This window comes from Schistocerca piceifrons, chromosome 11, assembly GCF_021461385.2.
Source record: "Schistocerca piceifrons isolate TAMUIC-IGC-003096 chromosome 11, iqSchPice1.1, whole genome shotgun sequence".
NCBI lineage: Eukaryota > Metazoa > Arthropoda > Insecta > Orthoptera > Acrididae > Schistocerca > Schistocerca piceifrons.
In genome coordinates, this window is record NC_060148.1 from 168176577 (window position 1) to 168201691 (window position 25115).

General features: G+C 39.8%; 1 protein-coding gene across 1 annotated transcript in view; it reads right to left on the reverse strand.

The window, feature by feature from the left end:
• The window catches only part of LOC124719985 (zinc finger protein OZF-like), a 161316-nt gene extending 142016 nt beyond the window's left edge, over nucleotides 1-19300 (reverse strand). The window contains exon 1 of the mRNA XM_047245212.1: nucleotides 19134-19300. The gene's annotated coding sequence lies outside the window, so the exon portion shown is untranslated. The remainder of the gene's footprint in view (nucleotides 1-19133) is intronic.
• Nucleotides 19301-25115: the final 5815 nt, after the last annotated feature.

A 25115-nucleotide genomic window follows, 5' to 3' on the forward strand; every position in this document is an offset into this window, starting at 1 on the left:
TTTAGTCAATATAGTCCTGGGACATAATTCTGAGTGGGGAGGAATCACATGTGAGGTCCCCAGAGCTCAATCTTACGTCTGCTATTGTTCGTCATGTATGTAAACAATATTCCATCTAATACACAAGAAGTAGAATTAGTTCTTTTTGCTGAAGACACTAATACTGTAATCAATCCTACCATACATATAGCACCAGAAGAAACAGTAAAAAATGGTTTCTCTGAATGGGCACACCCTCAATTTTAAAAAGACACAACATATTAAGTATAGCACATCTAGTAGTAGTATTTCACCATTGATAAGTGTAACAAACGGTGAGAGAATAATAAATAGGATGGAAATTTCGGGTTTCTTAGATGTCAGTCAATATTAATATAGTTTAAACTGGAAAAAGCTTATTTTGGTACTCCTAAAATAACTTAGTTCAACTACATTTGCACTTAGAAGCATTTCAAATCTTGGGGAGAGACAAATAAGTATGTTGATATATGTTACGTATTTTCATTCAATAATGTCATGTGGAATAATTTTCTGGGGTAACTGAACTTTAAGAAAGAAAATTTTCATTGCTTGTAATCGTACTCTAAGAATAATATTTGGTGCTCACACAATCTTCTTATGGACACATTCTTATACCCATTGCTGAAGTTGGGCATTCTGACTACTGCTTCACAGTATATTCATAAAAACTTTTGAACACTTAACCATGATATAAAATGCCTGACAGGCAGCAGAGTAAAATTTGAAAACAAACTGAAAAAGTTTCTCCTTGACAGCTACTCCTATTCTGTAGATTAATTTCTACTACTGTAATATGTTCAATGTGGTGGGTAAGAATTAGTTACTCACATTTGTGAGTGTTAAAGAAGAAGAAAGAGAAAGCCGTATAATTTGAGATGGGAATGAAAAAGGACTCATTTCACGTTATTAGAATTTATGGTGCAAAATGATCCTGGAACATGAAATAAGACATCCAGAAGGTAGTGGAGTAACAAAAGAGTTTGCCCCCTGTCCATTTGTACCATCATAGGGAAAATTAAAACTGTCCTTACATAACCTATGTGTATGTATATTTAAGTAGTTTATTTTTATTGTATTATGGCAACAGATCATATATCATGTCATTATGAGGTGATCCCTCAGTATGTGAGGTGATCCCTGAGTTACTACAAAATAAAATAAGAACAGGGTCATGTGAGCTTGAGGCTCAAAATTACACTGATAATAAATATCAAGCTTGCATGTATAGACTATAAAGATTTAGAACCTACATGTATTTATTAAAATTCAACATTCTTTCAAAAATGCAACAAATTTAAGTTAATTTTGTAAAGTGTACATAGCACTAAGACATTTCATCATTAAATCCTTACTGATACATAATGTTTTGGAGGGAATATTCTGTGATGGACCAGGTTTGTTGCTACAGAAATTTCATTGTTTACAGTGCATTATTTGCATTGATAATCCCAGTACAGACGTATACTACTTGTTAGTCACACCCACGAAACAGATGTGGTAAAAGTCTGTGGTAGTTTATACGTAACTGTAAAATCAATTGCAAGTTGCTTGTAGTAATGTTAAAACAGGTTTACAGAAGCTTCCAATTCCACCTGTCTGCTTTGACCAATGACGTCACGAATTTGGCGGAAATGGGCATTCTCAGCATCTCCTGTATTCACCTGACCAACCATTTCCCTTTTTAAATTTTCTAACCTACCTGCCTGATTAAGGGATCTGACATTCCACACTCCGATCCGTAGAACGCCAGTTTTTTTTCACCTGATAATACTGATAACAACATCCTCCTGAGTAGTCCCCACCCGGAGATCCGAATGGGGGACTATTTTACCTCCGGAATATTTTACCCAAGAGAACACCATCATCATTTAATCATACAGTAAAGCTGCATGCCCTCGGGAAAAATTACGGCTGTACTTTCCCCTTGCTTTCAGCCGTTTGCAGTACCAGAACAGCAAGGCCATTTTGGTTAGTGTTACAAGGCCAGATCAGTCAATCATCCAGACTGTTGCCCCTGCAACTACTGAAAAGGCTGCTGCCCCTCTTCAGGAACCACACGTTTGTCTGGCCTCTCAACAGATACCCCTCCATTGTGGTTGCACCTATGGTACGGCTACCTGTATCGTTGAGGCACACAAGCCTCCCCACCAACGGCAAGGTCCATGGTTCATGAGGGGGGGGGACACTACACCAGCAAAATCCACACTTCCCTTGATCTACCACTGCAGTAGTCGATACCACAAAAACAAAACCTACACCTACAAAAACTGGAATCAGACATTTCCCTTTACATATACATGGTGGTCCATTGATAGTGACCATGCCAAATGTCTCACAAAATAAGCATCAAACGAAAAAACTACAAACAACGAAACTCGTCTAGCTTGAAGGGGGAAACCAGATGGCGCTATGGTTGGCCCATTAGATGGTGCTGCCATAGATCAAACGGATATCAACTGCGTTTTTTTAAATAGGAATCCCCATTTTTTATTACATATTCGTGTAGTAAGTAAAGAAATATGAGTGTTTTAGTTGGACGACTTTTTTCGGTTTGTGATAGATGGCACTATAATAGTCACAAACGTATAAGTACGTGGTATCATGCAACATTCCGCCAGTGCGGACAGTATTTGCTTTGTGATACATTACCCGTGTTAGAATGGACCGTTTACCAATTGCGGAAAAGGTCGATATCATGTTGATGTATGGCTATTGTGATCAAAATGCCCAACGGGCGTGTGCTATGTATGCTGCTCGGTATCCTGGACGACATCATCCAAGTGTCCGGACCGTTCGCCGAATAGTTACATTATTTAAGGAAACAGGATGTGTTCAGCCACATGTAAAACAACAGCTACAACCTGTGACAAACGATGATGCCCAAGTAGGTGTTTTAGCTGCTGTTGCGGCTAATCCGCACATCAGTAGCAGACAAATTACGCGAGAATAGGGAATCTCAAAAACGTCGGTGTTGAGAATGATACATCAACAACGATTGCACTCGAACCATATTTCTATACACTAGGAATGGCATGGTGACGACTTTGAATCTCGTGTACAGTTCTGCCACTGGGCACAAGAGAAATTACGGGACAACGACAGATTTTGTGCATGCGTTCTATTTAGCGCCGAAGTGTCATTTATCAACAGCGGTAATGTAAACCGGCATAATATGCACTATTGGGCAACAGAAAATCCACGATGGCTGCGACAAGTGGAACATCAGTGACCTTGGTGGGTTAATGTATGGTATGGCATTATGGGAAGATGGATAATTGGCCCCCATTTTATCGATGGCAATCTAAGTGGTGCAACGTACGCTGATTTCCTAAGTAATGTTCTACCGATGTTACTACAAGATGTTTCATTGCATGACAGAACGGCAATGTACTTACAACATGATGGATGTCCGGCACATAGCTCACGTGGGGTTGAAGCGGTATTGAATTGCATATTTCATGACAGGTGGATTGGTCGTCGAAGCACCATACCATGGCCCGCACGTTCACTGGATCTGACGTCCCCGGATTTCCTTCTGTGGGGAAAGTTGAAGGATATTTGCTATCGTGATCCACCGACAACACCTGACAATATGCGTCAGCAAATTGTCAATGCATGTGTGAACATTACGGAAGGTGAACTACTCACTGTTGAGAGGAATGTTGTTACACGTATTGCCAAATGCATGAGGTTTACGGACATCATTTTGAGCATTTATTGCATTAATGTGGTATTTACAGGTAATCATGCTGTAACAGCATGCATTCTCAGAAACGATAAGTTCACAATGGTACATGTATCACATTGGAACAACCGAAATAAAATGTTCAAATGTACCTACGTTTTGTATTTTAATTTAAAGAACCGACATGTTACCAACTGTTCGTTTAAAATTGTGAGCCATATGTTTGTGACTTTTACAGTGCCATCTATCACAAAGCGAAAAATGTGGTCCAACTAAAACATTCATATTTCTTTACGTACTACACGAATATGGAATAAAAAATGGGGGTTCCTATTTTTAAAAAAAATGCAGTTGATATCCGTTTGATCTACGGCAGCGCCATCTAGCGAGCCAACCATAGTGCTATCTGGTTTCCCCCATCAAGCTAGACAAGTTCCGTTCTTTGTAGTTTTTTTGTTTGATGCGTATTTCGTGATATATGTGGCCAGGTCATGATCAATGAACCACCCTGTATAGGTCAAACATAGCTGACGATATCAATACGTACTATGAAAACTGGAATCAGACATTCCCTATGACCTATATAGGTCAACCACAGTTGTTGATACAACAAAAAATCAACACCTACAACTACGAAAACTAAAACCACACACCCCAAAAACCCAAAAATCGAACATCCCTACGTAAATTAAAGCACAATCAATGCGCAAAACATCACCAATCTAAAAGATTAGACCCAAAAAAACAATTACTTACTACCAACAAATTCCGGTGCTGCATACTATGTTGGCTACCGCCACCCCCTCACAAACACACAAGAAAAACACAAACAAACAAACAAACGAAAAACCTTCCAAACCACCCACAACCTACCTACCCCTAAACACCCACGTCACCCAATCCAAACAAAACACCAGGTATAAATAAAAACCACAAAATAAACAAAAATTAACCACCCCTTACAAATCAACAACTGCAACAGAAAAGGTGCTCTACAAGATAATCATAAAACATCCCCCCCCCACCTGCAAACCCACCCACCTAAATCCACTACCATTACCACAACGCTGCTGTCCCTCCCGTCCCACATGCACATACCAAACCCCCTCAACTAACCATCCTTAGCCTGTACATCTTACCCATAGCGCTCAGAAAAACTCAAACAATACAATAATCCCCAGGGGCGCTCTTCTGCCAGCAATACTCATCCAAACGAGATTGCAGATTAGAAGAACACCTCTTCCCCCTCCCTATGACTGGTTTAATGGCCCCATAACCCCTCTATTGTATTAGTACACGCCCCAGTTTCAAAATTTTTAAGCTGTTAACTATGGTTCACAACTAAATGATCAAAACCCCTCTTCCCCCATCCCCAATAAGATGAGAAAGCATCTGAATCAACAGTACTCCCCTCCTCACATGCTCTTCAATCGCCCCCACTAATTTCCTCTTAGTACGGCCCTCCAAAACCCTGAAAACACAGTCAGCATACCCAACCCCTGAAATAACCTTCCCCCACACCCACAAATCAACTGGAGAACTATCTTCCCCATACTTCCTCTTCCAAAACTGTGATTTGTCAGTCTCAACCAACATCCCTAGCCCACCCAACTTACCCTTATACTTTACATACTCACAACACACTTCCCTACAAAAAGAAAACCAGTCTAATTCCGTTCTCTCACTCACGCCAGTCTCAAGCGCACAAAAACTAATCGAGGACCTATAACAGACATAGTACATCAGCAAAACGATCTCTCTCACAGCCAATGATGTTATCACGCCAACACCGCCACACGTATCCGTTCCCTGTCTGAGATGCCGAAACTCTGGTCGACCTCATGTTCTCGTGGCAAATACTACACTAAACAATGTCAGTGATCAGTCCAAGTAACTGGGGGAATTTAATAGCGCACAACGTGTCCTTCCCCATATCTGACCGCAACATAGCACTGTTATATTTCATCATCATATCCGTACATAACAACTTACCACACCATAAACAGCAAACCAATAACATCTAACAAAAAGATTAGCTGTACTAACTTGTTTCAGTATGGGTACAAGTATCTTTAAACAGTTCTTTATATGAACCCAACTACTCTTAAGTGCTGTTGTTATGGGCCTTTTCTTCAGTTTAAGGATTGAATCCATCTCCTATGCCTTTGATACCCAGAAAAGAATTCCACAGTTAAGAGCTGAATGATGGAAGTAGGGGCTGGGGGATCACCTAGAGAAGTTGTGGGAGCATCTGGGGAAAAAAAAGAAAAAAAATCTGAGAGAAACAGAAAATGATGTGGTATGATTGGGTGGGGGGGGGGGGGGGGATCCACAAGAAACAATTTTTGTATACATTTAGATCCCAGTGTGGTGGGTGGCTAAGTTTATGATTTCAGGCTAAAATTAATTCACCAAAACTAAATGACACTGGAATATGATGGCTTCTATTCTGTCATAGCTAATTTTCAATGCACCTGCAGTTACTAAAAGTGAACTTAAACACGATATGTATGAGTCGATTTGGCATTAAATATACAGCAGATAAAATAAAACAATTTGTCATTATGATATATGTAGGTATGTCAAGGTAATGTTGGAAACAGAAAAACGAAGGTTATGTGTCTGTAGTATGTGTGGCCAACAAGGTGCCACATTTAAATCAGTGAACTTGACATTTCTTACATTGTTCTTGTGGTCTTTAGTTTGATGCTTTGCACACTAGTCTATACTGTGCAAGCCTAAGCACCCCTGCATAACTATCAACCTACATTCATTCGGCCGTGGTTACTGTATTCAAACCTGGACCTCCCTCAACAATTCTCCCCCCACCAACATCCTCATACACACACACTTCCTTACATTACCAAACTGACACTGCCTTCATGCCTCAGGACATTTCCTCCATTTACTCAATATGTACTATTAATTTCTCTTTCCCCAATTCAGTTCAGTACATCTTCATTTGTTATTCAATCTACCCCCTGATCTCCAGCATTCTTCTGTAGCGCCACATTCCAAATGCTGTCATTCTCTTTTTGTCTGAACTGCTTATGATCCATGTTTCACATCCTTACAAGGCTACACTCCTTACAAAAATCTTCAAACAAGACTTCCTAACACATTAGTGGGTACTGACTGTTAATAAATTCCTCTTTTTCAGAAATGCTTTCCTTGCTATTGCCAGTCTGCATTTTATGTCTTCCTAATTCTCCATTGTCAGTTATTGTGGTGCCCGCAAGACAAACTCAGCTACTGCTTTTAGTCTCTCATTTCTGAATATAATTTCCTTTGCATTCCCTGATTCAATTAAATTACATTCCATTACTGATATTTTACTTTGACTGATGTTCATCTTACAATGTCTCTTTAAGACACTGTCCATTCCATTTAACTGCTCTTCTGTGTCCTTTGCCATCTCAGAGAATTACAATGTCATCAACAAACCTTAAAGTTTGCATTTCTTCTCTCTGAATGTTAATTCCGATTCCAAATTTCTCCTCGCTTTCCTTCACAGCTTGCGCAATGTAAAGACTGAAAAGAAGAGTTGATAGTCATAGTTTGACTTGATCACAGAGAGGCACTGGGGATAAAACACATTGAGGTGCAAACAATGCCATGTAACAAGAACAATAAGTAATTTACATGGCATGCATGATCCTCTTTTTAGTATGTAAACACTTTTCTAAAATTATTTCACTTTGACCTCTGGAGGAGATAGGTATTCCTGAACACCAAATAAACTGGAAACTGATTTACTTGAACAGGTGACCAATTCCAGATTTAGAGTTAAAATAAATTAAAATTGGGCGAAGAGTGAATTCTTAAGTTTTAACTACATTCAAATTGAATTCATGGACTAAATGGTAATGCAGTATCTAAGCCATTGGAGGAATAGAATTTTGCTTTCTGTGCCAACAAGAGAAAGCTGTCTGCTGAAAAATTTTGCTTGTGATAGTTTTACAATTTTCTGTCACCAGTATTCCTGTCGTACCACATGTAGTACTTTGTTCCAGAGAAATAATTATGAGTATTTTAAACAATATTGTGAAAAGGCCTTCAAAAGCTATATTTGTGACAGTCTTTTTGTTGTGTCTATCTGCGACTCAGCATCTCTGCCATATGGTGAGTAGCAACTTCCCTTTTCTCAATAATCTTACATTCCATCCAGGATTTTCCATTGTTTGATTATGAGTATTTTGTGACATGTCCACAGTGTTTGTACTCATGTGGGTGAAGTAGTTGAACGTGCAGCATTTTTTGATATTGTAGCCAGAACTTATCACATTGTATTGTAGTCTTCCACAAATGTAAACACTGAAGAGTAGTAGTGCCTAACAAATAGAGAAACATTGTGTAAAATTTTAAGAAACCAACAATGAATCTTACGGTCATTGCCTATCACGGCACTACATTCCTTGTCCATAAAACATGATGAGTAAGAGACAGTTCTAATAGTAATCGCTGCAGTAACATATGGAAGAACCTTAAAGTCACTGTTTAAAGTTTTCTTTTTTAGGCTGTATTACACAAGCAAGAAATTAAATTTGAATATTTCCTAAACTACTTGACAATTTCTAAATAGATAATGTATATAACAGTCCAGGTCTCCTTCAGTAGAAAAATTTTGTTTGTCAGGTCTTTGCCACAGCAACCACATATTTAACATACAAAAGGGGCATTTATTTTTTCTTTATTTGTCCACTGACCATTATGCATGAGACTGCACATGGCAAGTCAACAGAAATATTTATATATAAACAGCAAGGAAGAATAGGATATACCATGAAAGTGAGAACATGCTCAGATCGGGCAAGGACGGAGTCAGGAATTCGGATGTGACCCCTCAATGGAACTATCCCAACATTCACTTTAAATAATCTAGGAAAATCACAGCAGACCTACACTGGGATGCCCAAATAGGGACTTAAAACCCCCCATTCATAGAGAATTGGAGGTGTTATGTAATCAAGCAAAACATATACTAGGCTTCCTTCAATACCAGTGCCTTTCTGTCACTTCGTGTATAAAAAATACCTCATATAAATTTATGTATAAGTTGAATCACTGCTTTTATTCAGTATTAAAATTATGTAAATTTTACAAAAATGGCAATATTATGAAAAAGATAGACTGCTACTCACCATATAGCAGAGGAGTTGAGTCGGAGATAAACACACACACACACACACACACACACACACACACACACACACACACACACACTCTCTCTCTCTCTCTCTCTCTCTCTCTCTCTCTCTCTCTCTCTTTCTCTCTCTCTCTCTGTGGCTGCCAAGGCCATTTTGTCCAAACGCATACTTGTTTGACATTCATTTTATTGTGCCTATCTGCAACTCATCATCACCACTGTGTGGTGAGTAGCAGTTTATCCTTTTTATGATACTGTCATTATTCCAGCATGGACTTTCCATTGTTTGTAAATTTTGCCAAGTTACTACAACAATATTTCTAAGAAATTTCGTTATATTTATGTAAAAAAATATATGTGAAGTCAGTTGAATCATTTACGTTGCCGACAATGAAAATATTTAGATTCTTTGCCTAAAATCTTAAACTTTCCAATCGCTCATACTTGTTGGGAAGAGTGGTTGTATGTATGTGTAGGAGGAGTCAGTGTTTAGGAGGATAATAGATTTGTGCTGTCGTAGGAGCAGTTGGAACTTTGTAACTCGTGTGAGCAGAAGGAAATTATTACTCTGAACTAGTTGTTAGAGTGTTAAAAAATACAGAAGCTAATATGAATAAATTTTTATTATTTAGTGGTTGAAGTCACCCACTGAAACATTATGATTTTGGAAGTTTCCAGATTTACCCATTGACGAAAACCCTAGACAACAATTTTACCCAAAGAAGAAGACAGCAAAGCTTACAGAAAACTGGCTAAGTAACAGGTTTATAATTTCTCAAAGTGGGAAAGACTACTTGCAAATTTAAAAAAAAAAAAAAAAAAAAAATGCATTTCACTATATGATCAACAGTATCCGGACACCCCAAAACACATTCGTTTTTCATATTAGGTGCATTGTGCTGCCACCTACTGTCAGGTACTCCATATCAGTGACCTCAGTAGTCATTAGACATCGTGAGAGAGCAGAATGGGGCACTCTGTGGAGCTCACGGACTTTGAACATGGTCAGGTGATTGGGTGTCACTTGTGTCATACGTCTATGCGAGAGATTTCCACACTCCTAAACATCCCTAGCTTCATTGTTTCTGATGTGATAGTGAAGTGGAAATCTGAAGAAACACGTACAGCACAAAAACTTACAGGCCGACCTCATCTATTGACTGACAGATACCGCCGACAGTTGAAGAGGGTCGTAATGTGCAATAGGCAGACATCTATCCAGACCATCACACAGGAATTCCAAACTGCATCAGGATCCACTGCAAGTATTATGACAGTTAGGTGGAAGATGAGAAAACTGGGATTTCTTGGTCAAGCGGCTGCTCATAAGTCATACATCACGCCGGTAAATGCCAAACAATGCCTCGCTCATTGTAAGGAGAATAAAACATTGCACAATTGAACAGTGGAAAAACATTGTGTGGAGTGACAAATCATGGTACACAATGTGGCATCCGATGGCACGGTGTAGGTATGGCAAATGCCCGGTGAACATCATCTGCCAGCGTGTGTAGTACCAACAGTAAAATTCAGAGCCAGTGGTGTTATGGTGTGGTCATGTTTTTCATGGAGGGGGCTTATTTAGTAGAAGCAAGCAATAAGAATGCAGCGTGAAGAAGATAACTGCACATTTTGCAGAGGTGTCTTAAGGATCTTGGAATTTTTACACTCGCTTCACAATCCATTTACTCCTTACTGGTTTTTGTTGGTGAAAATAAAAAAAATCAGTTTTAAGTGGATTGTGATTTGCTGAATCACTACAAATAACTTCCATGTAAATTTTGTCCCTGTGTCTAGGGTTCACAACAGAATTACATTCTTTACTGCAAAAGCTATTCCAGATCTCAGCTGACTTACAGCAACAGACTGGGAATACAGACCAACTGAAAATAAAATTTAACGTATATTAAGCATTCTTTCTGCATATTGCCTGATTACTTAGATTCAAGAATTTAAAATTCGTAGCAGTGTTAAGTGAAAGTAGTTAAATTTACTTGAGCAAACTTTGATACGTTCAAACTGCCGTATATACAAAATATTTCAAAACTCAATGGCAAAACTTTAGGAATGGATTCCTCATAGAGCAAGAAGGAAAAAAGTCTAATAAACATGTGCTCTAAAGTTCATACCATAAAAACTATAAGCAGTTGTTGATCTTCACTCTCTTCTATTAAACGAGTGCTCATAGCTCATTTTTGAGCCCATGTTTACTTTACCTTTTTTCTTCTTGTTATATTAGGAATCCATTCCTGAAGTTTTGTGCACTGAACTTACACACTGTGTGGTCGGTTCTTGTTTTATCGTAATGGTGTGGGATGATACATTCCATTATACAGGGTCTCTCACGAGGAATGATCAATATTCAGAGATATGACAAAAATGATCATTCAAAGGAAAAATGGCTAGAAAAAGTGGGCTTTAAAATGCATGTCTTAAGAACTATGAGCACTTGTTCATCTTTACTACTGTGAAACACATCTCTTCTATTGAACAATTGATCATAGCTCTTAAGATATGCATTTTTTTCTTGTTTTAGACCATACTACCTTCTCCCAAAATATGGAAGGCAAAGAGCTTTCAGTACAAGAGATTTGGTTCATGAAGAAGTGCTCACAGATACTAAGGTACGCATTTCAGAACCCACATTTACTAGACATTTTTGCTTCTAATAATCGTTCTTATCATTTCTCTGAGTCTTTACCATTGCTCCTGGGGCACCGTGTATTTGTGGTACCAACATCTGAGAATTTGTTTGGAACTGTAATTCATTTCTGTGAGAATAATAATATCGTCATATTCAAAATCACTAGCAGATACAAAGCAAGATTAGTGTCTCCTATCCAGTTAAGAATTAATGTTCGCGACCTCCTGTTAGCAAGGTCTTTAGAGACAGAACAGAAGCTTCTGCTGAGGAAGGAACTGGTCCATGCTCCTTCAAAGGAACCATCTAAGAAACTGACAGAAAACTTAAATCTGGATGACTCGGCACAGATTCGAACCGGTGTCCTTCCCAATACGAGTCCAGTACTGTCTTACCACTGTGTCAGCTAGCTCGGTGAAATTGTTGGCACACTTTCCTGACACTTCAACCACACTTCTGAAGAATACATTAGGATTAATAACATGTTCCACAACACTTATGCTTTATGAAACTATTTAGCAAGCAGGCACATTTTTGACCATAGCTATAGAAAGGGCAAGGTAAGTATGTTTGATTTCTCGTCCGCCCTCCAACTGCTGTAATGTAATCTTCCATCTCTCCATGGACCATGGCTGCATTTCCTCTCTACATACTCACTACTTCTAACACGCTGACTTAGCAAGGCAATACTGTGATAGTAGTCTGACTCTTTAAGTTCAGCTTTTGTTATATTTCTGGATGACTGCCCCCCCCCCCCTTTTTTTTCCACATATGAGGTCTTTCCTGTTCCATATCCTGAAGAAAAAATGGGCTTTAAAATGCATGTCTTAAGAACTATGAGCACTTGTTCATCTTTACTACTGTGAAACACATCTCTTCTATTGAACAATTGATCGCTTTTGACAATGTTAACTGGAATACTCCTTTCAAAATCTGAAGGTGGCAGGGGTAAAATACAGGGAGCGAAAGGCTATTTACAATTTGTACAGAAACCAGATAGCAGTTATAAGAGTTGAGGGGCATGAAAGGGAAGCAGTGGTTGGGAAAGGAGTGAGACAGGGTTGTAGCCTCTCCCCGATGTTATTCAATCTGTATATTGAGCAAGCAGTAAAGGAAACAAAAGAAAAATTCGGAGTAGGTATTAAAATTCATGGAGAAGAAGTAAAAACTTTGAGGTTCGCCAATGACATTGTAATTCTGTCAGAGACAGCAAAGGACTTGGAAGAGCAGTTGAACGGAATGGACAGTGTCTTGAAAGGAGGATATAAGATGAACATCAACAAAAGCAAAACGAGGATAATGGAATGTTGTCAAATTAAGTCGGGTGATGCTGAGGGAATTAGATTAGGAAATGAGACACTTAAAGTAGTAAAGGAGTTTTGCTATTTAGGGAGTAAAATAAATGATGATGGTCGAAGTAGAGAGGATATAAAATGTAGACTGGCAATGGCAAGGAATGCGTTTCTCAAGAAGAGAAATTTGTTAACATCGAGTATAGATTTAAATGTCAGGAAGTCGTTTCTGAAAGTATTTGTATGGAGTGTAGCTATGTATGGAAGTGAAACATGGACGATAACTAGTTTGGTCAAGAAGAGAATAGAAGCTTTCAAAATGTGGTGCTACAGAAAAATGCTGAAGACAAGGTGGGTAGATCACGTAACTAATGAGGAGGTATTGAATAGAATTGGGGAGAAGAGAAGTTTGAGGCACAACTTGACTAGAAGAAGGGATCGTTTGGTAGGTCATGTTTTGAGGCATCAAGGGATCACAAATTTAGCATTGGAGGGCAGCGTGGAGGGTAAAAATCGTAGAGGGAGACCAAGAGATGAATACACTAAGCAGATTCAGAATGATGTAGGTTGCAGTAGGTATTGGGAGATGAAGAAGCTTGCACAGGATAGAGTAGCATGGAGAGCTGCATCAAACCAGTCTCAGGACTGAAGACCACAACAACAACAACATCCAGAAGAACTGGAATTATTGCTGGTTTTCATTTGGTTTATTTGCTGGGAAACAAGTTTCGTTTCTTTGAGCCTTGCATTAACTCTCACTTAGGATTTCAAATGCTTTTGGTGCTACAACTTGTCATACATGGACTTTAATACGAGTCTGAGGCACTTCCAACAACAGTGAACTTATTTCATCCTTGCCGTCTATAATGTTCATCCTATCTCTAATGACTTCAGCATCGGTGGGATATTACAACGTAATCTTTCTTCCTTTTCACTGCTCACAATTAACTCTAATTTTTTTTTTTTTTTTGCGTACTCAATTAGCAGCACCACATATCCAGATCTTTTCATGTGGGTCTACATTTACACCACTGTAGTGGAAAACAGCTTTACATTTAAAACAGTGTGATACATACTCCAACTTTCTTTCTATAAAACACCACTTTCAGGCCACTGCTTCTCAAAGTGCAGTTTTGTAGTCCTTAGACAAAGTTGGTGTGAGACCAATAACATTGCTTTTCCTTTATTTTGCACATGCCTTGTTTCACTCTGTAACTTTAGTAATTATACTATGTGAGGTATGCTTCCTGTCACAGAATATGTTACAATTTTTAGACTGCACACACATTTCTGCAGACTTTTTAGTTTTATCTGCAGAGCCGTCAAAGTCTTACTAAATTTGACGGTCTCATTCTTTTGACAGCCAGTGTGAACTGCCTTTAATAAAATCAATATATGTTACTGGCAGTAACAAAACCTACAGAATCAGTCCTGTATTTGCAGTTTACCTCAGCTGAGTGTAGTTTTTCACCACCTGTTACGGACCCTCAGTTGTGGAATGACTACACAGTTGGCATTTCTGGCTTACTTGTATGCCACACTGAGGTTCAGTCTGAGAATGGGTTTGATGGCCGCACGAAATTCATACTGTTATTTGGATTGACATTCCTGTGGGCTCTGTTTCATTACATACTAAATTGTAATTATTACACAAGAAAAACACTTTTTGCTCATGTTTTGCAGCTTCTTATTCAATAAATCTAGACTTCATGTCCCACACACACTTCCTAATGTTATTATTTTGAAGATGTTATTCGTTGATACCAAGATTGATTTCTAATAACTAACTTAGAGCAGAGCTTAAATAAACTGCACAAAAAATGTTTTTCACCACTTGCACATCTGGAACTGTTCTTGAGTGTAGAAGTGAAGGGAGCAGGAAATGAAAGAGTAAGCCTCAATAAACAAAGGGAAAAATTGCTGTGGAATAAAGATGAAACAATAAATATAATAAAGGTAATTTGTTTGAAAATGCATATCAGTGCAGTTGAAATCCACCGCTACATAATACCCGATACCGTGTCACTCCACCCCATACAAGGACACACCTCGAAACCCCCCTGCCCCCCTCAGGGTGCTGTCAGAGAAGTTGTCAAAACATCACTCCTTGAGCCCCTCCCTTTCTCCTTCGGTGGCCCTCCCGAGGTCATCCAGCATGTGACGAGGGTTCGTGTGATAACGCCCCCAGAGTCTCGACCGATCCCACATGTTCTCGATTCATCTGTGTCGGTAGATTAATGGGCCCCTTCATTCGATTTGTTCTTAGTTCCTGGAGTAAGATGTGCATAAAGTCAGTACAGTCCACCCGCATATTATCATTTCAAAGGGCTGCCCGTCTTTCAAAAGTTAGCTGTGGGATCAGGCAGTAGGCTAGAGGATCCTGTACGAATGATGTACACCCCACAAACCTTACTCGACAGTGTTGAGAGGTGTTTGTAAAACTGGCCTAAAATGTGACTGATCCAGCTCCCTCCCGAATCCGTGGGACCACATGTGAGAGACGTGCAATGCACTGCTATCCACATTTGTCTACAACTGATCGTCACCAAAATGCCCCTGACGGCAGCGATCCGGACTCCATTCCAAATTTTCCCTTGCCCACTTTCTTCGCACATCACTGTGCTAGGTTGTTTGCACTGTTGTTTGTAATGGATGCCTAGAGTCCAAATTGACCGTGTGGAGATGGTCGAATACTGTGTGGGTCGACGCAGCTCTTCCAGCTGCCTCCAAAATGACAGTGCGCACTTCTGTTCCGTTCTCTTCGAGGTACCTGAGAAACATTTGTAGGTAGTGGACATTAGTCAGTGTCGTTAACTGTGGACGACCACTACGAAGTTTGAACTTCGACATTTTGTGTCTCACGGTAGTAGTCAAATGTCGGAATGATGTTGCTGTGTAGTACATCGATTCGGCAGGCTACTATCTGTGCTCGACAACCCTACGTATTGAAAAGTGACAGTGTGCGCACTGCCCAAACACGAAATGACACGTTTGCGGGCATTCGCAGACTCGACAATTATAGGTGAGCTGCATTGTTTCATTCACGACTGGGGATACGATGCGTGCTGTGAAAATGCACTAAAAATGCACGTCTACCTTTACCTCAGTCACGCAGGTGGCTGCATTCAGTGGCTTCCTGGGGGCAAAACACTATAGAGCAGGGGATTCTGATTAAAAATTAAGCTATGCTAGTTGTGGGGGCAGGTGCAAAACTTATTTTGAGCAGCTTACATAGATTCATACTTGACCATGTTGATTTAAGACTCAGAAAATTTTTCATACTGCCCAGACTTCACACTACCAGAATTTTACATTTGAATTTGTAATGTCACAGATTGGTGCTAATGATACTGCCATCTTTTTTACCTGTGCACTGACCATTAAATAATTGTAATTTCAATATTTGCAATGCAGTACATCTGATTTCTTCATTTCATATTTAGTCGAAGGTAACTGTGTTGACGTGGTAGCGTCTTTTTCATTTGAGGTGGAGCTTCACAGAGTTGGACAACTTGATCTTTTGAGCAACAAGTAGTGGTAGACAAATGGCATCCACTTGTCAAAATATCCTAAGTTCATTATAAAAGATCTGAGTAAACAAACAAAAAAAAAATTGGTAAAGTGATGTGAGAAACATGTTCATACTTGTTTGTCAATCAAAAGATACTGATCGTCCACTGTACTGTGTTAATTCTGATGAAACCAATTGTATGTAATCTATTGGTATTTATCTGGTTGTAAATATGTAACCAGTCGCTTTTTTACAATTTATTCAACCGTGAACATGTTTTCGAGCCACTGCAGGCTCGTCGTGAGATAGAGGTGTTACGAGAACATCATGTCGTGGACCAGGTGTAGCTAGAATTTAGTGCTGGTGCTGAGTGCACTGCCTTGTGGTATCCACATCCGATTGCTTTGTATAACGTGTATTATTAAGCCATGTACACAAATAACAACAACATATGGCTACACTTAGTTTTACACTGGCTCACAGATCAAGTACATATGTAATTAATACTAAATAACAAAAATAAGAGAATGATTTTTTGAAGAAAAACATTTTGGAACTGAGTGTTCTGATTTTATGGAGAAATTTATGTATTTTACAAAACTGTAAGTGGATATGATGAAATGAAAGCCACTGACTTTCTAGAGATTTAAATTTCACTCTCTACCCTCTGCATCTTACCACTTCAATTCTGCTATACTCTTTGTAACAAAGCAGGTGGACTGATTCCAGCTGTCTTTTCTTCCCCCCAAAATAGTAATTTTTTTCTTCAGATTTTGTGATATCTTCAACACTGTCATTTATGGCATGTTCATAGACCTAAAGTTTTGAATACTGACTCAGGGCTTATCCAGTTTTATCTATGCCTATTACATTCTTGTGACTATTTAGAATGCATTAGTATGATTAGTTGCCATGGCAATTAAAAAAAAGAAACATTAGTTATTTCAGATTTTGTTGTCATTGTTCATATGTAAACATACACTGCTCAGTGTGTTTGTAATTATTACTACAGACTTTCAAATTTCAGTAGGCCCTAATGCTCACTGTGACAATAGGATCAGACCGTGAACAGTGTTACTTCCTGTGCACATCGTTTTCATATAAATGCGATTGTTAAACTTCGAAGACAGTGATTTGAGAACTTTATTCAATGACTCAATTACACAGGGTTTAACAACTTCAAAATTTTATTGCAACAGCAGTTGTTGAAATATTTTAACAAAATTTCTTTTATTGTAATCACTGTTCACCAAAGTTTTTATATAGACTAAAATTTTGTGTTTCAGATACTCTGTTGATGGAAGGAACTGAACCTCTATAAAATGGCAACTCCTCAAGAGAAGGCACAATGTGTTTCCTGGTTTACTGAGACAAAATCTGATGTTCAGACTCAACAAGACTTCAGAACGAAGTATGGAAGAGATCCACCATTGTGCCCTTCAATCCGTGCATGGCACAAAAATTTTTGGAGACAGGGGCAGTGTTGGATAAAGGAAGGAGCAGGTGACCGCGAACATCCGAGGAAAACATCGATCGCATTTCAAACACCTTCACTCGGTCACCTACGAAGTCCATCCGCACTGCTGCCAGACAGTTGCAACTACCATGTTCAACTGTGCTTAGGGTCCTCCACAAGAACTTACGCTTCCAAAGTGCAACTGTTACAGACACTTGAGCCAAATGACAAGCCAAAAAAAACAGAGTTTGCACTCAACATGCTGGAACTGGAGGATGAAGTATTCCTCAAGTGAGATTGTTTCAGTGACGAGGCAATTTTTCACGTTTCTGGGACACCAAACAGACACAGTGTGAGAATCTGGGGATCTGAGCACCCCCATGTGACTAGGGAGCTTCACCGGGATGGCCCAAATTTGAATGTGTGGTGTGGAATCGTGTGCAACCGAATAATTGGTCCATTTTTCTTCAACGAGTCAACAATTACTGCAGATGTTTACCTCGACCTTCTGACTGAATATGTAGCACCACAAGTAACTTACAATCAACCATCATTTTCCAGCAAGATGATACACCACCACATTGGGGATTGCACATTCATCGGTTCCTCAATAAAACATTTCCAGCCAGATGGATTAGGAGGGATGGGCCAATTCCTTGCCCACTGTATTCGCCAGATATCCCTGCCTTGGACTTTTTTTATGGCGGTACGTAAAAGATATTGTGTATCAGACACAGATAAGGGATGTTGCTGACTCGAAGCAAATGATTCGTAATGCCATTGCCACCATTGATGACGCTATGCGAATATGGCAAGAAATGTGCTTCGTGCAACTAAACGTGCCCGTATAGAGGTCTATTAAACACTGTCAAAAAAAAAAAAAAAAAAGAAAAGTTTTATAAACACTGATTACAATAAAAGAAATGTTGTTAAAGTATTTCAACAATCGCCATTGTAATAAAGTTTTGTAGTTGTAAAGGGACTTCATGGACACCCTGTATATGTTTACCATACGTGAACTTTTGTGTCACTTCAGTGTCACATTACTCCACTCAAACAATCACATTATATACCATCGACTGTGTGTAGTATGTGGCTGTCAGTTTACCTGTACTGTAATCAAAGTAAATGAGACACAATCTGGCCATAAACCATAGGCGAGTGCAATAAAGTGTTTGAACTGTAATCTCAGTGTAGACACCACTGACGATAGCCTACTTTCGACACCAATTTTTCCAGCCAGATTTGACTGAGGCGCAGCTACCGAGGACACATTTGTAGAGGTAACGGATAGCTTCCATCTTCCAACTTTACCACTGTACCCAATACAGAGTAGACCAAGCCTGCAGGTAGTTAACATATCATTACCTAACCTATTTACCTTCAAAATGTTGTGGTTTGATGCTGTTCTGCACGCTAGCCTATCCCGTGCGAGCCTCTTCATCTGTGCACGACTGACATCCACCTGAAATACTTATCGTGGTTAAGCACTGATCTCCCTCTACGATGTTTACACCTCACACCTCCCTGAATTACCAGATTAACTAGTCCTCGGTGCCTCGAGACATGTCCTGTCACCGATCTCTTCTCGCTGTCAGATTGTGCGTTGGAGCTCTTGTCTGCAGTACCTTTTCATTATTACCCAACTGTGAACACACTTATGTAACACAGGGTGTATACAGGGACAAGGAAAAAAATTTCCGGACTTTGCCCTGATTTCCCGGTTGAAAATACACTTTCTCCCTGGTGAATATACACTTTTCTTGTGTTAAGTGATAGTATGATTTTCCTCGCCACTGTAAAACTTATCAGTCTTTCGAATGTTTATGGTTTTATATGCCGGCGTAGAATTCCACAGCACTTTAGAAAACGAAACTAAGGGATAAAAAAAAAGACTTTTAGGAAAGATCTTTGATGTGCAGCAACATGCACACTGCATATTTTCGTGTTATGAAGGTATAAATTAGAATTCCACCATACACCGCATTTACTTTCCGCAGCATTAAAATCGAGACTGCGACGCGCTTTTGTAAGCCAGTCGTAGCTCATGTCACGTGATCTCGCCAGCTAATGACAGCGTAGGACACGTGATGTAGCCAGCCAATAGCAGGATCACTCTTCAGTAGCGCGAACACACAAGTAAGAAATGTTAATCGTTTAAATTAATACACATAGTGTTGCTACAAGAAAAACAAAGCTTTCACATATAATCGTGGTCTCGACGATTAATAAGCTGCAGGAGATGCTAAGCTTCCACATATAATGTTGATCTTTTTGCGCGAGTTACACTTTCAGATATATCACACAAACGTGCCAGTAAAATTTTTAATAAGGACGTAAGATTCTGATCTTCTGGGCTCGAAATTCTTCTAGATGGTCGTCCTCAACGAGTTGATTTTTAATTGAGAGTCATACGCTCTGTGATTTAAGAAATTCATCGTACATTCTCGAACATTGTTCATCTTGTTTACAAGTAAATTTACTTTGAAAGTAACGCTTTTCAAACAACCATCCGCAATGTTTTCCCGTGACCTGTTAGAAACTGATTCGTTTCAGCAGTTGCCAGAGAGCGCCAGATAACAGGCGCCACTACACTGGGCAGCTACGATGACACAGGAAGCTCGTATGTCCGTACGTGTAAAACATTAAAAGATCTTGCACTATGTAACAAAAGAAACAAGACATCAGAAGATACTTCAAGAGCATCGGAATTTCGTGAACCATACTAAAATGCAAAGTTCGGCTTAAAGTGCAAATTTGTATGTCCAGATTCGGATGCAAATTTTCTTGAGTACCAGTACTGTCTGTCACGTCACGCTCATCGGAAGCAATGTGTTGTTAGGAAGCATTGCATAGTCTTCCTAAAGCCTTAGACACACCTTGCTGTACGCAGACGCTTGTATGAGCACTATGTTTGGCTTTTATATATGGCGCTTTCCTTTGCGACTTAAGTTTTATTTTCGTTTTTTTTCCCCTCTCGTTCATGTTTTTTGCTGCAGTATTATTCCGCAGAAGCGGGATACAGTAATATCCTTTGTTGGAGTATTGATTCTTACCAGTCAAAATCACAAAAATTAACTGAAAACTAAAACAATAATAGACACCCGGAATTCTAAAAAATTCCCGGGTTTTTCCTGGTTTTCTCCCGGATGAAAAAATTCCCTGTAACAGTATAAACATTTGAAAAGCTCTTATTCTCTTTTTATCCGCTCCATTTATCGAACAGGGTTCCCTTACATATGAGGCTACACTCGAGACAAATACTTAGAAAAGATTTCCATGCCATTACTAGTCTGCATTTGATATCTCCTCTATTTCTGCTGTTATCACTTATTTTGTTGCCCAAATAGCAACACACACCTACTAATTTCAGTACATTTACTAATCTAATTTCCTTGGCAACGGCTGATTAACTAGAATCCATTCTGTTACCGCTATTTCACTTTTATTGGTGTTCATCTTAAGATGTCTTTTCAAAACATTATCCATTTTTGACCAAATACTTCAGTGTACCAAAAACCTGAGTCCCTATAAATAATCAAATGGGTTTTGTACAAATTTTCATAGCCAAACAAACAGCGGGAAATGTCCCAAGTCCTTCCTGTGTCTAATAGAAATAGTGTCACTGGTAAACATAAAGTTTTTATTCAAGACACAAGGGAACTAAAGACCTTAGCTGCCAGCGGGCATTGATTTATATCAATTGGGCAACCTGAAAATTTGTGCCAGATCGGGGTTTGAGTCCGGGTCTCCTGTCTACTCCACAGATGTGCTGACCACTAAGCCATCCAGACACAATGGTCGTTGCAACTGCACGCACTACCCTAGTGAGTCCCCTGTCAGACCACAATTCTCAACCTACCCACACACTACTGATGTAGTGCCCCCGCTCATTAGCCCCATTATTTGCTGCATCTTCCCAATTCCCGTAAGAGTTTGAGTTCGGTGTGTATCTGCACTGAATAGATCACTGACCATCACAAATGTTCCCCATTGATATAAATTGATGCCCATTGGCAACTAATGTCTAATTCCTTTGTTTCTTGATTTGCAATGGCTGCTTGATCTCAATGGTGTCTGTTCTTTGTCATGTCAGGACGAAGAGACACCACACATATAAAGTTTATATTTCTTGTCCCTTAATTGCAGCCTCTCTTCAAAATTTACTGTGTGTTACTTCTTTTGCACCCCTCTCCATCCCATCTTCATCTACGAGGTGTGGCTAGAAAAAAACCGGACTAGTACTGGTGAAACAATAAAACGAATGCAATAAGGCTGAAAGTCGCGTGGCTTGTTACGTGACTCTCGCTCCGCCTACTGCTCGAGTTTCATCTGCCTCCTGCACTCAGTCTGCCCGTGGCGTCTGTTTTAAGTAGTTGACGTTTTGTCTGTGCGTCGGAAAAATGTTGAGTGTACAGAAAGAACAGCGTGTTAACGTCAAATTTTGTTTCAAACTACGAAAATCTGCAAGTGAAACGTTTGTAATGTTACAACAAGTGTACGGCGATGATTGTTTATCGCGAACACAAGTGTTTGAATGGTTTAAACGATTTAAAGATGGCCGCGAAGACACTAGTGATGACACTCGCACTGGCAGACCATTGTCAGCAAAAACTGATGCAAACATTGAAAAAATCGGTAAACTTGTTCGACAAGATCGCCGTTTAACAATCAGAGCAGTGTCTGAGTTAACAGGAGTTGACAAGGAACAAGTTTACCGATTTTTTCAATGTTTGCATCAGTTTTTGCTGACAATGGTCTGCCAGTGCGAGTGTCATCACTGGTGTCTTCGCGGCCATCTTTCAATCGTTTAAACCACTCAAACACTTGTGTTCACGATAAACAATCATCGCCATACACTTGTTGTAACATTACAAACGTTTCACTTGCAGATTTTCCTAATTTGAAACAAAATTTGATGTTAACACGCTGTTCTTTCTGTACACTCAACATTTTCCGACCCACAGACAAAACGTCAACTACTTAAAACAGACGCCACGGGCAGACTGAGTGCAGGAAGCAGATGAAACTCGAGCAGTAGGCGGAGCGAGAGTCACGTGACAGGCCACGCGACTTTCAGCCTTATTGCATTCGTTTTATTGTTTCACCAGTACTAGTCCGGTTTTTTTCTAGCCACACCTCGTATTGTACCTTCTTCAGGATATTACAGTTAGTAGTTCCATTGTTGTATTTGTGAAATTCTGAACACCTAAAAAAAATAGATTTTTTAAACTGTGTGACCATTTGTAAATATTAACTGGCCATCTTATGATGATGAACATTTTAAAGGACAAAGAGTGGAGACTGTGTGTGTGTAATTACCTACCAACTTTGCAGTTCAGGCTGTTTGAACCAAAGGCCAGGTTAGTGTCGTGGAAGTCTTCTGTAGCAACCAGGCGAAAAGATACAAACTGAACAGAATGATACTGCAGTTTCTCTGTCAGCACAATGCCGGAAGGTCAGGGCCACTCCGAGTCCACATATGTTTTATTGGCAGTCATTCATTTTGTAATACAGAATACTGGCCGGTCTGTGTAAGATCATTTACTGGCAGCGTGGTTGTTACACTACTCCAGCTCCAGAGCTCCAGCAGGTGGGGTGAGCTGTATACAGTTACAGGAATTATCACATTTTCTCACCATCGAGACGGGAACTCGCCCTTGCTCTAGATACAGTTGCAAATGGAAAGGATGTGACGTTGGCAATCCACTGATAAGTGACTGACCATTTGGCTCTGGCTACAGTGGGGCCCTAGTGCTGCATCAGGGCAAATGGTTATGGCACTCAGGAATTGCCACTCATTGAATGATGCATTATATAGTTTCAGGTAACATGTTATGAAAGTTAAGTGGATTGGCTACACCTACTGTTTGTGGATAGTGTGATAGTTCTCAGATGCAGATGCTCAAGCATAATGCAAAGCAACATGTTTGACGACAGTGCCTGGTTTAGTGCAGACATAATGGGTGCATTTGTGCCAGAGTGGTGTTCATAGAGGCATCCAGTCTTTGCCCAAACCTACAATGGAGGGATACATAGTCCAATGGTTACAACCAGTGCTTTTTTCTAAAAAAACAAGTTTGAGGGTACTCCGACATGGGATATAATGCAGCGAAAATTAGTTATAACTGAAGCATGGGATATCATGACGTCAACATGTTGAACTACAAAAAACTAGTATCAGACTCTTCAGTTTACTTTACAGCTCAAATGAAGCAGGCAATACCGAGAAACACACAAACATACAGGAGAAAGTGGTATCGAGCACTTCAGTTTACACCACCTCAAATGAAGCATGTGATTTGAGCGTACACATATCCATTTACCACTACCATCGCCCACTATTGGTGGGCGAAAGCACTACATGCTATGCTTGCCCAAATGACTGCCAGCGATTCAGTTGTCGAGAAAGGTTACCACAGCTTCAAAATGCTTGAAACAGTCAATGACATCGATTTTCCCACCAAAAACTGCACTGGTATCGTTTGTATTGCCATTACCAACACGAAAAAATGAAATAAACAATTTATGTCCGTGAAATAGATCTTTGGCACTCTCCCAAGTTCTCAACATCATAAAAAAATTACTTTGTTGACGAAAAAGTTTAGGAGTACGCATCCCCCAGTGTTCCCCCAGAAAAACAGCACTGGTTACAACATACCAATCCCAGCATTCTCATTTCTGTCATTTTATGAGATAGCTGGCACAAGCATGGAGTCATTTGCATGGAGTCGCTCTAAGTCTATGAAGTGCTATAACGACAGATGTCACTTATAGTCTTGGAGAGCCTATTTGTGATTTATAATGGCTACCCCGCGAGGTCTGAGGCACCTTGTCACGGTCCGCACGGCTCCCTCCGTCAGAGATTTGAGTCCTCGCTTCTGTGTGTGTGTTTGTTTGTGTGTTAGGGACCAATGACCTTCCCACAAATTTCCAAATTTTTCACAGCGATTTCAGGAGTCCACCAAGTTACTGTCTTTCGACAGGGAGAACCAGACAGAATGGCTGCCATTGTACTTCGAACAGTCATGTTGATACCGCCATGTGGCGAGGGTGTGAAGGGCAACAGCAGAGGTGGAGGCATCCCAACCAGCTTTGAGCTTTGTTGAGAGCCCACCTGGATGGATGCCCAGGCGAATGGTGTCAGAGTAGAGTCAAAACGACTGGAAAACGATCACTGTCAAAAAAGGCATTGTGGACTTGGAAGGAGACTTGAAGACGTGGGCTGCAAATGGAAATATCAATGGTCGAATAAGACCTATGTGACACATGGAACTGTGTGGGAACACCAGTATTCAAGATGCAAAGATCAAGCTCTGTGAGCAAGTTTTCAATAGTTTTTCTGGAGCCAGTTGTCATAGTT